The 17,600-nt window shown below is 43.0% G+C and overlaps 1 pseudogene; it reads right to left on the bottom strand.

Moving 5' to 3' along the window:
- Positions 1 to 8,793: 8,793 nt before the first annotated feature.
- LOC114209528 (transmembrane protein 126A pseudogene) lies at positions 8,794 to 9,396 on the bottom strand (annotated as a pseudogene).
- Positions 9,397 to 17,600: the final 8,204 nt, after the last annotated feature.

Raw genomic sequence — 17,600 nt, 5'->3', positions numbered from 1 at the left:
CTCTGGAATTCTGCAGTTTGACTAGGTAAGGTGTTTTTTCTTTGTATTTGTTCTGCTTCCGGTTTGATGAGCTTCTTGGATCTATAAATAAATATTTTTCATCAAATTTGGATTTTTTGGCCATTATTTCTTCAAATACCTTTTCCTGCTAAGGGTATGATTTCAGGCAGCAGCAAGTTGATCTTAGGGCCACATAGTGTGGTGAAGGGGCTGGGGTTAGGCTGTGAAGCCGTTTGGACAAATAATTTAGACATTTAGTTTCCTCTTCTACAGGAGAGAAAATTGTAATCCTCACCTTGTGGAATTTCTTAATCCCACAAGACTTAAATAGAATGGTGCTTATCTAAATGGTGCTTGGAAGGTATGAGTAAATGATGCACCTTATTCTGTTTACAGCATTTCTCCAGGAGGCCCCAGCTGAAATACACATATAATCAATTATCTTCTATGAATATCCTAAAAGACTCATTTGTTGAATTACCTGGCAAAGAGCGAGGACTATTTATATTCTTTTGCTGTGTTTAGAGTGGGGAAACACAGGAAAAGTTCCCAGCATGGGTGCTAGGGTTTTGGGAGACTTTGCAAAGGCAAATGGGCACACACATTCCAGTTTGTGTTGATCAGCAACTTGCCTTTCCCCAGCCAGGAGAACTGGTCCATTCATCCTTGTTATCAAATGTGTAATGCACAAGAAAGAATGTGCAAAACTGGAGATGTCCGTATTGTTATATTCTCTGCTACCGCAAAACAAAACAGGACAGATTTACTGTCAGAATTAATGTCTTCCAGTTCTCTCAATTATCATTGGTTTAATCTGACAAGTGTTTACTTTAGACCTTGATGCTTTGTCTCTGCCTAATTTTCAGCACCAGAAAAACAACAGGGTTGTAACTGCAAGAGATAAACAAGGTTTCTAAATTATCTGTTTCATTTCTTCATGTTGCTTAGGATGCTAATGTCAGTTTGGAAAGGTTGGCTCATTGTGAGGGAATGTGTGTGCTTGTTGGAGGGGAGGGCTCCTGAATTGCTGTTTCCTGAGTGATTATTTGTGATGGGCAGATGGAGATCAATGCTGGAGATGAGTGGAACTGAATGGAGTCTACCCGGAGGAAAGATGTGCAGATTAGGGGGTAGTGATGACATGTGTTGGAAGGCAGGCAAAGAGAATTCATGTTAGGTTAGAGAGAGAATGGGAACCTGGCCACAACATGAGTCTGCATGCTCATTTGCTCATTATGGGTGAATGAGTGTAAAAATGTACTGAAATGCTGCCCATGGTATCTGCCAACATCTATTTGTGTATTATTGTTCCCTTTGATTGGCAATATGTCCCATGATTGGGAAGAAAGTTTTGGTACAGACAGAAGGTCGGGCACCACTGCAAATATACTTAGGTCACTGTAGTGCCAATTAAGGTATTTCTCCTTCACTTGAAAAAATTCTACCCATAGTCAATTAGTAAGTCAACAGTTATATTGACTTTAACATCAGTGTTTTATGTACAGGGCTTTAAAAACTTAAGATTATTACATGGGAACAGAGATACACAAATCAAAGCATCTCTGCCCCCCAAAGAAAGAAAATTCTGAGAAGAGACATTTGTACCTTTTGGTTCTGTGACAACCAGTTAGAATGCCACTCAGCCAACCTGCTAGATGATTAACGGTGGGGTAATAAGCTATTCAGGACAACTAACAAATAAATCTGTCTGGTGACACTTAAATAGGAAATCTAGTAAGAATAAAATAGTCTCCTAAAAATTCTTCTTTAAAACAAGACAAACAAACAAACAAAAAACAAAACAAAACAAAACAAAACACAGAAATCAGGGCACCTGGGTGGCTCAGTTGGTTGAGTGTCCAGCTCTTGATTTTGGCCCAGGTCATGATCTCAGGGTTCATGGAAGTGAGTCCTGAGTAGGGCTCTGCACTTAGCGGGGGGAGTCTGTTGGACATTCTCTCTCTCCCTCTGCCTCTCCCCCTACCCGCTTGAGTGTGTGCACACTCTCACAGGCTCTCTCTCTCTAAAATAATAAATAAATCTTTAAAATAAACAAATAAAAAAAAAGAAAACCCAAAAGTACAGCAGTGATCCCAGCATTATGGTATGCTGAGTTATCCAGTTTGATCTAGTAGGAGTGTGGGGTTGGCCTGCCTGAAGCTTATTGGCACGAGAGACAGAGGAAGCTGCTGGGATGGAACTCAGCTGAAGGAGAGGAAGTTCACATTCACAAGTTTGTTTCAAAGCCAGTGTGAAAGAAAGAGGACAGTTCTCATGATAGCCAGGTTGCTTACATTGCATCCTTGAGCTTTGTTTCCAGGATTTCATGGGAGAGGAGACTAATTAAAAGAAAGGGGAAGACATAACAAGTCTCCAGACAGTGGGAGCCCAGGGCAGCCCTGGTGTGTGGTTTGTGCAAGCGTGTTTCAGAACTAGCACAACTGGACATCAGGCATCTTTTCTCCAACTGGGATAAGCTTGGAGCACAGGTCAGATGTGGCTGGAGAGACTGCTGGGGCCAGATGGGAGAATGCACGGGATAGATCCTTCTGGGCACTCTGGAAATGGTTTGGACACATCTGAGCAAGTAGGGGAGTGAGAATAGAGAGTAGACGCCAGTTTGTTTTTAGTCTGCTCACATTCCTTCCCTTTGGGAACTACCCCTTCCTCTATTTCCACGAGACTGGTGGAACCCCCGTTCAACTTCCACCCCACATTGCCGCCATGTCCCACAGAGGTACGCGTGTGACCCAGGCTAGCCCACAAGAGAATGCCACTCTGTTGGAATCAGTGAAAGGTGCATGTGCTTGGGCTTATGACCCAAGCGGAGCCTATTAGAGTGTTTTTTGTAGGGTTGAAATGGATTCTGTGCGGCACTTCAACGACCATCGTTTCTACCCTGGAGAGATTTGGCAGAAAATACAGCCATCAGAAAAACTGTAAAATGGAGAGAGCCAGACAGATTTTGAGGACCTGGCTTCAGCCTTATGTATAGCTGGCAAATCCTAAACTTTTCAGTTATATAACAGTGAACTTCCAAATTTCCCTACAGTTGTTTAAATCAGATGTAGATTACTTGCAATTGAGTGATTTTTTTAAAAAGATTTTTATTTATTTATTTGACAGAGAGAGACATAGCGGCAAGAGAGGGAACACAAGCAGGGGGAGTGGGAGAGGGACAAGCAGGCTTCCCGCTGAGCCAGGAGCCTGATGCAGGGCTCGATCCCAGGACCCTGGGATCATGACCTGAGCCAAAGGCAGACGCTTAATGACTGAGCCACCCAGGTGCCCCTTTTTAAAGATTTTATTTATTTGACAGAGAGAGACACAGTGAGAGAGGGAACACAGCAGGGGGAGTGGGAGAGGGAGAAGCAGGCTTCCCGCCGAGCAGGGAGCCCAATGTAGGGCTCGATCCCAGGACCCTGGGACCATGACCTGAGCCGAAGGCAGACGTTTAACAACTGAGCCACCCAGGCGTCCTGCAATTGAGTGATTCTTGACTAACATGGAGAAGTGATCGTTTGTTTCTGGTTTTGACTATTTCAAACTATGGTTGGCTGTGATAGCAAAAACACGAATCTCAGAGAAAGAAGTCAGGGACAGATTGTACTTTCCTCAGTTTTGTGCCCAATGTCTCCTAGGGAAATTGTTACTAAGAACGGCAATACTGGGATGCCTGGGTGGCTCAGTCAGGTAAGCGTCTGCCTTCAGCTCAGGTCATGTTCCCAGGGATCCCGATCCTGGGATCACGTCCCGCATCAGGCTCCTTGCTCAGCAGGCAGCCTGCTTCTCCCTCTGCCTGCCACCCGCTGCCCCCCTGCTTGTGTGCTCACATGCGTACTCTCTCTCCCGATCTCGCTGACAAATAAATAAAATCTTTAAAACAAAATGAACAGCAATGTTTATCTTTGGACATTTTCAAAAACTTGATGGTTTAATGAGATAATTGCTAAATATGGTGCACCCAAGAGTATTACCTCTGAAGCATCTACATCTCCCTTCTCCTTAATAGAGCCTCATATCATGGCACCGGGGACCCCTGGTCTCCAACAGACTGCAATGTTCTCATTGCGTCTGTTTCTCTGAGAAATGAGAAGGAGGGGAGATAAAGAAGTGGAAGATGTTTTTTGAGGGGGGGATAAGATTTCTAATTTGTGTTCAGCTGGAAAGAAGTTCAGAAAAGACAGTGGGGCTTTATCCTTTCCATCATTGCTTCATGTAGAATCTATGATTCTTGTCGGAAATCCTCTCAGGTAATTCATCATTCATCACTTCACAAACGTTTGCAGCCCTCCTCTGGGCAGGCACTCTGCTTAGCACACATCCATGGACGGGTAGGATAGGGCCTTGCCTTTACGGAATTTCAGCCTAGCTGGGGGAAGATAGATAATTAAATAATTTAAATGAAATGTAATACGTGTAATGAATGGAGAAGTATGGCGTGCTAATCAAGACTCTTCATAACAAGTGAGAGAAACCAAATTCAATCTAGCGTAGATAAAAAGAGGCTATTTACTGACAGCGTTAACAACCCTGGGTATTTCTTTTTTTATTTTAAGATTTTTATTTATTTACTTGAGAGAGAGAGAGCACATGAGAAGGGGGAGGTTCAGAGGGAGAAGCAGACTCCCCGCCGAGCAGGGAACCCGATGCGGGACTCGATCCTGGGACTCCAGGATCATGACCTGAGCAGAAGGCAGTTGCTTAACCAACTGAGCCACCCAGGCGCCCAACCCTGGGTACTTCTGTCTTTAGGGTTGGCTGGATCCAGGGTCCCAACAGTGTAATCCAGTCTCTCTGTCCCCATCATCCTCACTGCCTTACCTCTATCTCTCTCTGACCTTTGCTTTCTTCTGTGTCTTCTTCATTCTCAGGCAGGCTTTCTTGCTGGCAGAGATAGCCATCGTTAACTCTAGAAAAACATCACCCTTAGTACATGAGATCTCATAAAAAGAGAGCTCCTTTTTCTCCCAGTCCCCATAGCAAACTCCTCAATTATTCAAAAAGCTTTTTTTGGTCCATGCTTACTACTGTATCAATAATTGTGCCCAGAACTTTGAGGTTTTATTCCTGGCAGGTCCTGTTTGTGGGTCCGTCCTGAGGCTGCACTAAAGAATCTGTGAGGTGTACTCTGGAACACTTTTTGGCAACCCCTGAAGATAACATATGTACCAGATTAAGAGCATCAAGAAAGGTTTATTGGAGGAAACTGACGTGGGAAGGATGAATAACAATTTTTATAGCAATAGCTAACATTTATTGCCGGCTTGCTGTGTGCCAGGCACTGTGCTGAGCACTTTACGTATGCATTCCCATTAATATTCACCACAACTTCTGAAATAGGAGCCATTATTTTGTCCATTTCAGAGAAAAGGTAATTGAGGACAGAGAAGTTAAGTAACATCCTCAAATCCCCACAGGTAGTAAATGAATAGATAGTTAGGTAAGTGAACTGGGAGGGGGGGCGTTCCAGGTGGGGAACTGCATGTGGGCAGACCCCAAAGCACCTCTGAGAGACAGGCCTGGTGATAGACGTGAGCATGTTGGGGGACCTTAGCATCCCTGCTTCTCCATTGCCCTTCACATTCTTTCAGAGCTTTGTTTCCAGAGACTGATAAGCCCATTCAATGACTAAGGATCCAGATGATAAACGACATTGAATTCCCTACTCATATCCAGAATTTTGGCCCCCAGGGTTCTTACCAAACACCATACCTCTATCTAAATTGGTCTTTTTGAGAAGGCTCACCATGGGTGGCCCATTATCCCAATGGTTTTAACAACATTGCTACAACTACGTGGTTGCCTATGGCAGTTGTATGATTCTATTTGGCAGATGGGCTAGTCTTAGGGAGTAACCCAACCTAATTAATCTTTAATTTTTCCCTGGGCCCTGAATTCATTGGTATTGCCATTTTCTGGTTGTCCCCCATCTCCTTTTCCCCATATTGGAGAGCTTTTCTGGACATAGATCAAAACCAGTGGCAACATTTCCAGATGTCTTTCATTTTATAATAGGTCACCATCTCCACTGCAAGCACTCTGGGACCCAAAGTCTGAAACCATCCTGTGGAGAACCATGGTATGCACGCATCACCCTAGAGCCTAAGGATACATAATCAGAAGTGGTATATTTCTATTTACAGAGACATTTGGAGCACAGTCAGCTCTTAACACCTGTTCTGCCCAAGTCCAGAACCAGGTAAGTAGCTTATGGTCATGATTAAGGTCAAGTAGTCTGAAATATCATTCTGTACTGTGGTTGGGAAAGATGAGGAAGAAGGTAACAGTGAGTGAAAAGACCATACTGAGGCATTGTTGGAAGCCTTTGTGGTAGAATGACAATCATCTGATGACTTTTAGCCACCATGATACTCTTTGAATGAACTTTGCCTTCAGTACGTGAACAGCTAAGATCTGCTTTAACCTTGGCTTTTTAGAGAAACCTCAACCTAAGTTTCACCACGATGTGCGAATTATCTTGGCATAGGCACCAATCCATCAGAATGGGTGCAGGACTATAAACAGTGGTTCAGTTGAAATGGTGCTAGCCAGCGGAATCTCAGCCCCACCTGCTGTGATCGCGTATTCTCTTTTCACCTAAGAGACGGAATTCAATACCCAATACAAGACAATCAGACGCTCCTCTATGCCGATGGCTCTTAAAGGGGGTGATTTTGCCTTCCAGAGGCCATTTGGCAATGCCTGGAAACATTTTTGGTTGTGGGAGGGTGCAACTGTCACCTAGTGGTAGAGGCCAGGGGTCCTGCTGACTTTTGTACAATACACAAGGCAACAAAGAACTCTCTGGCCCCAAACGTCAATAGTGGAGAGAGTGGGAAACCCTGCTCTAGCTAACATCCTCAGCTGCCCAACAGCTGCCCATGCTCTGCATTACGACCAACCCTCTGCTGACGGCCTTGTTGCTTTCAGCTTGTCAACTTCGGGGTGTGCTGTTGGTTCATATTGAAAAGGCCTTCATAAATACTATGCCCCTGTGGCTTTTTTTCTCCACTAAGCCTCTTAGTAGTCAGAGAATAAAATGATGAGATACTAATGAAGGTATTCTGCTGCTATTTCCTTTTATGTGAAGCATGCATTGGGTGAAAAATTTGATGATAGTAATAATAATGATGGGTAGCCTTCATGGAGTCATTATTATTATGTGCCAGGCACTGCTCCGGGGCCTTTCCGGCTTTCTCTCAACTCTTAGAGCAGCTTATTAGTTCATTAGCTTATTAGCTTTCCTATTTTTTTAGATGAGGGAACAAAGGTCTGAAGAGGTCAATTACCCACTGAAAGTCCCACAAGTAACTCTGTATCTACCACTGGTGTTCTCAGCCACTGCATTGGGCTTGTGGCCTTAGCCCACTCTCTTAGGAGGAATGTTCAGTGTAAGATGCAAGCACAGAGACCTAATTCCGAGATTGTGAGGTGAGCATAGCTCAAGGCGGGAATGGGATGGCTAGGGATATGGACACACTGTTGAGAAGCCCAAAATGTCTTTGCATAAAAGTTCTACTTTTGCTCTGCCAGGGAGAAACTTCTGGGGTGTTTGGGTGAGCTGAGATCTCATTTTTTTTTTTAATCTTAATATGGCAAGAAAACTTCATGAGCAATGAACATTTCCAGAGTGCAGAAACCACCGTGCTAGGCTTTGCTGAAGCTGGTATATCACTCAAGTGGCATGCTTTTCTAGAAATCCAAAGAAAGAGATGGCTTCTGCCAGATCAAATTCCTGCAGAAATTAGCTAAGCCTCACAAAAGGTAATGATCTGGTGAGCTGCCTCCAGGTGCCATGCAGAACCCTAAGGTCTATAAGCAAACCTTCCCTGGTTGAGTGAGACAGGTGGAAAGGACAGCGGAAGAGTCTCAGAAGTCTAGGTATAAGGGTCCATGACTTTTTCTTGGATTCCTCTTCTTCCAGTCAGAAGAGGAGAAGAATAAATAGTAGGAGGATGGAGGAAAGAACACAAAGTAGGAGGGAGTGTTTGTTGACACCCCCCGCCTCCCTTTCACACATTATCTCATTTAATCCTCCCAACAATCAGTCAAGAGTAGATAGTGCTGCCCTCTCTTAAGGAGACCGTAAGATGTTAAATAACTTGATCAAAGTCACAAGCTGATAAGCAATGGAGTCCAGAGTCACGCCCATGCCTATCTGATGCCAAAGTCCAGTTTTCCCCACTCTGCCCCTCTGCTCGCTGTGGGAAACAACAGCTTTCCGAAGCTCATAGCAGAGTGCTCACATCAGCTGAGAGCAAGTGGGCTGCCTGTGGGGGTAGCACAGCTAGGACACTGCAAATGCTGTCGACAAGGAGGAGATCTCGAAGGTTTTCCCATCATCCACACTGGGCACAGGAGCCAAGTGGGAGAGAGTAACTGTGTGAAACACCTTTATGGCAACAAATTGACGGATAAGCAAATGGAGACATGGGTCTTAAGTGTCGAAGAGCCCTGCACTGCCAGTCCCAGGCCCTGGCTCTGCCTCTACTTGGTCCCGTGACCAGCATGGGGCCTCCCCGCTTCTGCACAACCAGAGGTTTGCGCTGCTGGTGCTTAGGTCATGACATTTGCACTCTGACAGTTCTTTGAAAATACGATTTCCACCACATATTAATTTGCTAGGGCTCCTGTAATGAGACGGGGGTCCTTAAACAGCAGAAGTTTATTTTCTCACAGTTCTGGAGGCTGGGAGTCTAAGATCAAGGTGCCAACATCCTTAGGTTTTGTTTTGTTTTGTTTTCCCCCCACATGTTAGATTTTATTTTTGTGTACACATTTGTTTAACAGTCACTGAATTTCTAGGCCAAGTTCAGGTGACTGAAGAGCCTTTATAGTTAGTTTATATTGTCTAGATTTGGAGTATGCTGCAAACACAGTCTGGAGAAAAATGGGAAATAAAATCTTTCTAAAGACAGGCTTAGAAATTCTAATCCAGTAGGTTAAGATGTTTCCTTTCTCTGATCGCAGGGCTGACTCATACCTGGCTGCGAAGCCACCATTCACAGGTAGAGCCGAGAAAACAGGGTACAGACTCCCAAAAACAAGACCAACCAATCCACCCCATGTTATGGTACAGATTTCACAATTCAAATCAACTGTATTCAAAGGTCAACTTACCAAACCTTTGTAGGATACACGCCCTGTCAAAACTGAGATCACTGCCATTGGTAAGCCAGCAGCTGTGACAAGCCATATGAGCCTGTGTCCCATTGAAGATGAGTCGAAAGAGACTATTTGCTGTGAGACCACAGAAAGCAGCATTAAGTCCAATACATATCGATCCATGCTCAAGTAGATTCTTTCTGCTTCTGGGAGTTGGTTAATTTTTTTGGTTTTGATATTGAAAATTAAGTTTTCCATGACAGTATCATCTGGTTCATGATTTTCCATCTAGAGCCTTATGCTCTCCTCATAGCCGTTGGCGCCTCCAGCAGTCTTCCTCCGCCACGCTGGGGCTCAGTCCAACCTTTGCTCAACTGGCCTGAGGGCAGCCATCTTGGGCTGACACATGACTGAGGTGCAAGCTTAGCTTCTTCTGAAGCTTGTCGATGGCTGTCCTCTTATCGTGTCCTCGCATGGCCCCTCCTCTGGGCTCACACATCCCTGGTATCTCTCTATATGCCCTAACCTTCTTTTCTTATAAAGATGCCAGTCATGTTGGATTAGGGCCTCATTTAATTTAATCACTTCTTTTAAGGCCCTACCTCCAAATACAGTCACATTCTGAGTTCTGGGGATTAGGGCTTCAACATTAGAATTTTAGGGGGACACAATTCAGTCCCTAACACCGTATATAATCTAGAATGTTCTCATGTGTTTCCTAAATTTATATGTCAGTGGATTTTGTATGTTAAAGGACACAGCAAAAGTATGGGAATTAAGTTAAAAACTTTTTTCATGGGGCACAAAATACTTCCAAACACTATGGAAACCCAATAGGAAGTACGGACCATTGGCCTTCACATCTGAAGCAAATTTAAACTGGGAAGGTGAATGAGGAAGATTCCTCTCTCAGTGGTGACTCCTGCCAGGGCTCAGGGCTCAGGTTAGAGCTTACTTTCCGTCAGTACTGGAGGGCTGGCCTGGCAAAGCAAGCCCAAGCCCAGGGCTCTAGTTAAACAGGGGCTCCAAAAGGTTTTAATTTGAAAAAAATGTAATGTTAAAGAAAGAAAAACATTGAAGGGAATCAGGGCAGCAGGGAAAAAAACAGAAATGGTTAGACTTCTTCATACTTATTTATATATATATATGTATATATATGTATGTATATATATATGTATATATTTTAGAAAGAGAGTAGGTGTGTGAGCCAGGAGGGCTGGGGGGGTGGGGAGGGTGGTGGACAAAGGGGAGGGGGAGGGGAAGAGGGAGAGAATCCTAAGCAGACTTTGCACACTGAGAGCAGAGCCCGATGTGGAGGTCAGTCTTACAACCCTAAGATCACGACCTGAGCCAAAATCAGGAATCAGCCCCTTAACTGACTCCATTATTTTAATATTTTTATTTTGAATATGTATGGAGAAGATAGGGCACCCTCAACTTTTGAGAGCTCATGCTCTGTGTCCCTGGTTACCTGGCACTAAATGCCTGAAAAGCTTGTCAATAGTTGAATGGCAGGCCTGAGCTGGTTTCTTGACAAACCACAAAGGCTAGTGAGAGTTGAGGATGAAGGCATGGGTTTTATTTGACTATATAGATTTTGGGGGGGATGATGGGGCTGGAGGCAGAATTTCATCTTGTTTTGGCTACAATCCTGATTTTTAATAACATCTATTGAGTTTGTTGTAAATTTTCAATGCAGAATATTGAGGTAAGTATACAAAACAACTAAAACTCCTTCTAGGGACAACATTTTTATGTTTCCAGCTTGATTATATGTAATATGTCTGCATAGAATATATGCTTATATATGTTAATGTAAGTGTATATGTGTGTATATATAAAATTATGCAGACAAAAATACTGTATCTCATTCTTACAATCTGAGTACTTCCCACAACATTAAATATTGTTTGAAAACATACTTAATGGCAGCTTAATATTCTATTCCATTTTATGGATGGATCTGAATGTATTTAGCCAACTCTTTATATTTGGACATTTATGAGCTTTCTTCTTTTGTTATTATAAATAACCTTGTGATAAATATACATGGACATAAATCTTTGTGGGCATCTCTCACATTTTCTTACAGCTGTATATTCTAACAAGGATGTACATTGTAAGAAAGACCCTTCTGCTCGAGGGTAGGCACACCGTCTTTGTGGTGAAGGAAAAGCACTTTCTACTGTAACACAGTCATGCATACAGCTGGCTTCAAAGGTCTCCTGAAAATCTGGCAGAGATCTGATTTCATTCTCTAACAGCTAACCAATCGTCAAATCCTCTAAGCCCAAGGGCTGTACTTTTCAATGCTAATGGACGCCAGGCATGTCACTGTCTCTTCCAGAGGGGCAATGTTTTGTCAAGGTGTTTATAATTCTTCCCATCTGGCCCAGGGGAGACTGTCCCTAGGATAGAAAAGCTGTATTAATCAGGACTCTTTTGGATGTAAGTGACAGACACCCAACACAAATGGCTTTGGCAAAAAGGAACATCTCTCTGGCTCTTCTCCAGATGGGCGGCCTCAGTGAGCACTGGAATGGGGACTTGGGCACTATTAGCACTCACTTCATCCCTCCCCTTAGACTTTCCTGTGTCCACTTCTCTCAGGCTGGCTAATTCCACACCGCTGCAACTGTGCCTGCTGCTGGTACCTGGCTGACACCTGTCCAGGTCTGCTGTCAGGGAGGAAAGAGACTTCTCTTTCTTCCAATTCCCAAAGGACTTGGGATGGCTTCTAAGGTGACCTCAGTTCATGTCATCTACCCACATGCTGTGGGTCCTCGCTGTAGCCAGGAAATAATTGGCTTGGATCAGGGGCCTCCCACCCCCAACAACATTTCTATGCTGACAAGTGATGGGGTTCTGTGAGCTGGTCATCCCTACTGAAGATGCAAGAGTGGGGGAGGTTGGGAGGACAAGAGCAGAATCTCCCAGAAAAGGGGATAGTGCTGGTTCCAGAAGAACAAAAAGAAGCTGGTCAGGTAACATTAGAGGTCTTCTGAAGAATGCAGTGATGTTCTTTCCCTCCCCACCTGGACCCCCAGGGAGCCGGGAGAGTGATGGTTTAACCACTCAGTCCTTACAGGGCCAACAACTGACAGCCTTCTCCTGCAAAGTTTCTGGTTGTAAGAACACTCCTTTATTATGGAAAATGAAATGCTCCAATTCAGCATTTCGCATGACCCCACAAATCAGTCTAGCCACTGAAGTTAATAGTAACGTTCTCTGGGCATTCATTATGGTACCAGCTAGGGTACTAAATGCTTTCCATGAATATCGCCATTCATTCATCACCAGCACCATAATCCTTGTTTTAGAAATGAGAAGAGCGAAACTTGGAGCAAATGAAGTAATTTGCCTAACTATATGTAGCTTAGCAGTTGCAAAGCCAGGATCTGAAGCCATGTTCTCTGACTCCAGAGCCTACATGCTTAACCAGTCCAGGATACAGTCTTGAAGCATTAGAAAATGAAGGAGCTCTGTTTCCTTGATCTGCTTAGTAATAACTATTATTAAGTGAATACTTTCTATATGTAGACCTATACCAGGTGCTTTACATATATATGTGTATATAAATATACTTCATTATATTATATCTAATTGAGATAATATACAGTTGATCCTTCAACAACACAGGTTTGAATAGTATAGGTCCACATATTTTTTACAGTATGGCACTGTAAATGTATGTTCACTTCTTTATGATTTTTTTAATAACAATTTTTTTCTAGCTATATTATAGGAATGTAGTATATAATACATATAACATACAAAATATATGTTAATTGACTGTTTATGTAATCTGTAAGACTTCCAGTCAATTGTAGGCTATTAGTAGTTAAGTTTTTGGGGAGTCAAAAGTTATACAGATTTTTAACTGCCTGGGGGTGGGGTGGGGTATGGGGAGGAGGGAATTTGGTGGCCTAGCCCCTATTTTGTTCAAGGGTCCACTGGGTAGTCTAATTATATATATAATATATAGTTTTATATATAATATGTAGTGTTATATAAATGTATTTTATATATACACTATAATATTTAGATATAAATACTACAGTTTCAGGTTTACAAAATATTGAGGGGTACATACGGAAAGTTTCCATATGCTCCCTTTCCCCCACTCAGCTTCCCATATTATTAACTTCTTAAATTAGTGTAGTACATTTGTGACAGTTGATGAGCCAATATTGAATCTTATTATTACCTAAATTCTATAGTTTTTCTAAAAGATTTTATTTATTTATTCATATGAGAGAGAGAGAGAGAGAGGCAGAGGGAGAAGCAGGTTCCAGGCAGAGCAGGGAGCCCGATGTGGGATTGATCCCAGGACCCCAGGATCACGACCTGAGCTGATGCTTAACCCACTTAACCTGGGCAGATGCTTAACCCACTGAGCCACCCAGGCGCCCACTTCTATAGTTTATGTTAAGGTTGACTCTTTGTGTCATCTACTCTATGGGTTTGGACAAATGTATAAGGACACGTATCCACCATTACAGTATCATCTGAAGTAGTTTCACTGCCCTAAAAATACCCTGTGCTCCATCTATTCATCCCTCCCACCCCTACCCCCCCATCAGCCCTTGGCAACTATTGATCTTTTTTTTTTTTAAAGATTTATTTATTTGACAGAGAGAGACACAGCGAGAGAGGGGACACAAGCAGGGGGAGTGGGAGAGGGAGAAGCAGGCTTCCCGCGGAGCAGGGAGCCCAATGTGGGACTCGATCCCAGGACCCTGGGATCATGACCTGAGCCGAAGGCAGACGCTTAACCGACTGAGCCACCCAGGCGCCCCTCAACTACTGATCTTTTTATTTCCCTATAATTTTGCTTTTTCCAGAAGTTTGAATTATATAGTGTGTTGCTTCTTTAAACTGGCTTCTTTCACTTAGCAATATACATGTAACAGTCCTCTATGTCTTTTCATGGCTTGATAGCTCCTTTCTTTTTATCAAGAAATGGTTGACTGGATATACTGCGGCTTATTTGTTGTCACTTATTGAAGGACATCTTGGTTGCTTCCAAGTTTTGGCAATTATGAATAAAGCTGCTGTAAACATTCGTATATAAATTTTTGTGTGGACAGAACTCATTTGGGTAAATATCAAGGAATGCAGTTGCTGGTCTATATGGTAGGACTATGTTTTGTTTTGTGAGAAATTGCTGAAGTGTTTTCCAATGTAGCTGTACCATTTTGCATTCCCACCACCAATGAATGAGAGTTCCAGTTGTTTCATATCCTTGCCAGCATTTGGTGGTATAGGTGTTTGGGGTTTTAGCTATTCAGTGGGTATGCAGTGGTATTTCATTATTTTAATTAACAGTTCTCTAACAACATATGATGTTGAATATCTTTTCATATGCTTATTTGCCATCTGTATATCTTCTTTGATGAGGTGTCTGTTCAAGTCTTTTGCCCATTTAAAAAATTGGGTTGTTTTCTCATTGTTGGGTTTTAAGAGTTCTTTGTATATTTGGGGTACCAGTATTTTATCAGGTATGTGTTTTGCAAAGATTTTCTCCCAATCCATGACTTGTCTCTTCATTCTCTTAACAGTGTCTTTTATAGAGCAGAGGGTTTTAATGTTAATGAAGTCCAACTTAATCAATTTTTTCTTTTGTGGATTGTGCTTTTGGCGTTGTATTGAAAAAGTCATCACTAAACCTAAAGGTCACTTAGGTTTTCTACTCTATTATCTTGTAGCATTTTTTCATTTTGCATTTTACACTTAGGTCTATGATTTATTTTGAGTTAACTTTTGTGATTTTTTTTTTTTTTTTTTTTTTGCATGTGGATGTCGAGTTGTTCCAGCACCATTGGTTGAAGAGACTATCCTTTCTCCGTTGAATTGCTTTTGCTCCTTTGTCAATGATCAGTTGGCTCTTTTGTGGATCTATTTCTGGGGTCTCTTTTTCTGTTCCACCTTTACACATATTTTTCTTTTTTTCTTCAGCTTTACTGACTACATATTTTTCATTGTCACCATGAAGTTATGCCTATCTAGCAGGTAGTTAACTCCCTATTTTGCAGATGAGGAAACTGAGGCCAAGAGAGGAGAAGACGCAATTTACCTAGGCCAGCAGTGAGGTAGAGTTGAAAACCACATCTGTCTGACTCTGATTCTTTGCCTGTTTATAACCCCCATCCTGCCTGATGGTGCTAGGCTGGGACTTGGTCTGTCAAGTTTAACCTTAGAAGGTGCTTTCCAGCGCCTAAATGCTAGCAACTCCTTTCCTTACTGGTCTTTGAAATCATGGCTCATTTGCTCCTTGATTCTAATCAGGTTGCCTGTCACTCACAGTCCCTCTGGACCTGCTATGCAAATAAATCCTAATCTGCCTGAAATTTAGCTTTACTTAAAACATTCAACCAGTTTTTTTAAAGCTTTTCCCCTAACTTTTATGTTTTTAATTTTTTATTATGTTAATCACCATACATCATTAGTTTTTGATGTAGTGTTCCATGAGTCATTGTTTGTGTACAACACCCAGTGCTCCATGCAGAATACCCTCTTTAATACCCATCACCAGGCTAACCCATCCCCCCAACCCCTTCCCCTCTAGAACCCTCAGTTTGTTTCTCAGAGTCCATAGTCTCTCATGGTTCGTCTCCTCCTCCGAATTCCCCCCTTCATTCTTCCCCTCCTGCTATCTTTTTTTTTTTTTAACATATATTGTATTATTTGTTTCAGAGGTACAGATCTGTGATTCAACAGTCTTGCACAGTTCACAGTGCTCACCATAGCACATTCCCTCCCCAATGTCTATCACCCAGCCACCCCATCCCTCCCACCACTCCAGCAACCCTCAGTTTGTTTCCTGAGATTAAGAATTCCTGCTGAGACTTTGAGCATAATCATTTTTTTCCCTGCTCACACTGAATCCTTTTTGCCAGGAAGTTGCTTGCTTATGCACCTTATCACTGAGGTTCTCCTGATGTCTTCCTGAAGACAAAACCTGCTGGGTTGGATTGTTAAACTGAGCACAGTGCTAAATATCCCCTTGGTTAAGTTCTCCCCATACACCCATCAGGGCCTGGAGCACTTGCTCTCGGAATTTACACATTAACTCTATGTCCCCTCTCTGTGTTGCCCAAACAGTGCATTTCTACAACCCACTAGATTCTATTTTACTGCCAAGAGTCTTTTAAAAAAAAATCCCACAATCATATTTCAAACATTAAGGGATAGACTTCTGATAAGAATATAAGGTTTTTTAAAAAAAGAATATAAGGTTTATACACTCCCAAACAGAGATGAAATAGCTCTGCAGAAGATCACACAGCAAATGAAATGGTAGAATTCCCAGATTCTAATCCAGATCTGGTACAAAGGCAAAGAGGAGGTCCTTGAATCACAGCAGGCTTCCTTCTGTGGGAAGGGGGACATCCTTTTGATGGCTTTGTCAGCAAGTGAAGGGGGCTGTGTGGGATTCAGGAAAAGCTCCAGCACAGGAGACCTTCATAACGCAACTCAAGGGCATCATTTCATCACTGCACAATTGAAACCGAAATTTGTTTTAAAATAGCACATACCTAGCTGCTTATTATGACACCAAACTGTTCATTTTGACAGTGTTCAAAGTGCTTTATCAATATTAACTCATTTCTGTGTGTTCCCTATAACCTTTCTGAAGCTAACACCACGCAGTTATGTATTTTATAAACTGCTAGTGTGGTTCCAAGACGGTTTCATATCCAGTGGCTGACAGTGAGCCCCCATTACTGACCAAGGACATTGTGTGTGTGTTGGGGGGGGGGCGTTGGAAGGTGTGGAGAGGATTCAGAGGCCACGAACACTGCACTATTATTTTTCTGTGCTTTTGTTTTGTTTTGTTGTTGTTTGTTTTTAACAAAGTTATAAGGAGTCTGGCAGGATTAATCTATGACCCGCTCACGTCTCCCGTGGCACAGATTACTGCATCTCTGTAGGTTGTGGTTCTTGTGTGGGTTTTTGCAGCAAAGAGAGACAATAAAGAGGGAGCTTGTGAGGTGAGCACTTTGGGATTTGGTTCTAAAGTTTTTGCCATCTAGGGGAAAGTAACTCTGGATGTAAGCCGCTTTGACTAGCCAGCCGGTCAGGTGTGCTTGTGACACAGGCCGATTCAGGCTTCAGGGCCCTTCCAGACAAGGGAGGGGCAAGAATAAGTTATTTATTAAAAACAAAGGAATAGCAATAATAATCCAATGACAAAGAAATGGAGATTTACTTAAAACAAACAAACAAACAACCCTTGAAGTACCTCCCAGATGTTTTATCTCTGGAAAAGGAACACTGGTGGCGAGTTCGGTGTCAGCTCGCTGGGGCCCGCCGCTCTGGGTAGCGCTGCCCAGCCTGTGGCACTAGCCCTGGCCCGCGCGGTCCCGGCTGTCAGAAGACCGGAGGATGCAGTCGCGCCGCCGGCTCCGATTGGCGGAAAAATGGCAACAAGCGGGCGGGGCGGCAGCGAAGGCGCCGGGAGCAGCCACCCGCCCTCCCGCCGGGGGAAC

Source organism: Eumetopias jubatus, unplaced genomic scaffold, assembly GCF_037043125.1.
Source record: "Eumetopias jubatus isolate StellerSeaLion01/CBP00866 unplaced genomic scaffold, mEumJub1_p1.0 scaffold_3, whole genome shotgun sequence".
In the NCBI taxonomy this organism is placed as follows: Eukaryota; Metazoa; Chordata; class Mammalia; order Carnivora; family Otariidae; genus Eumetopias; species Eumetopias jubatus.
This window is presented reverse-complemented; position numbering and strand designations above follow the sequence as displayed.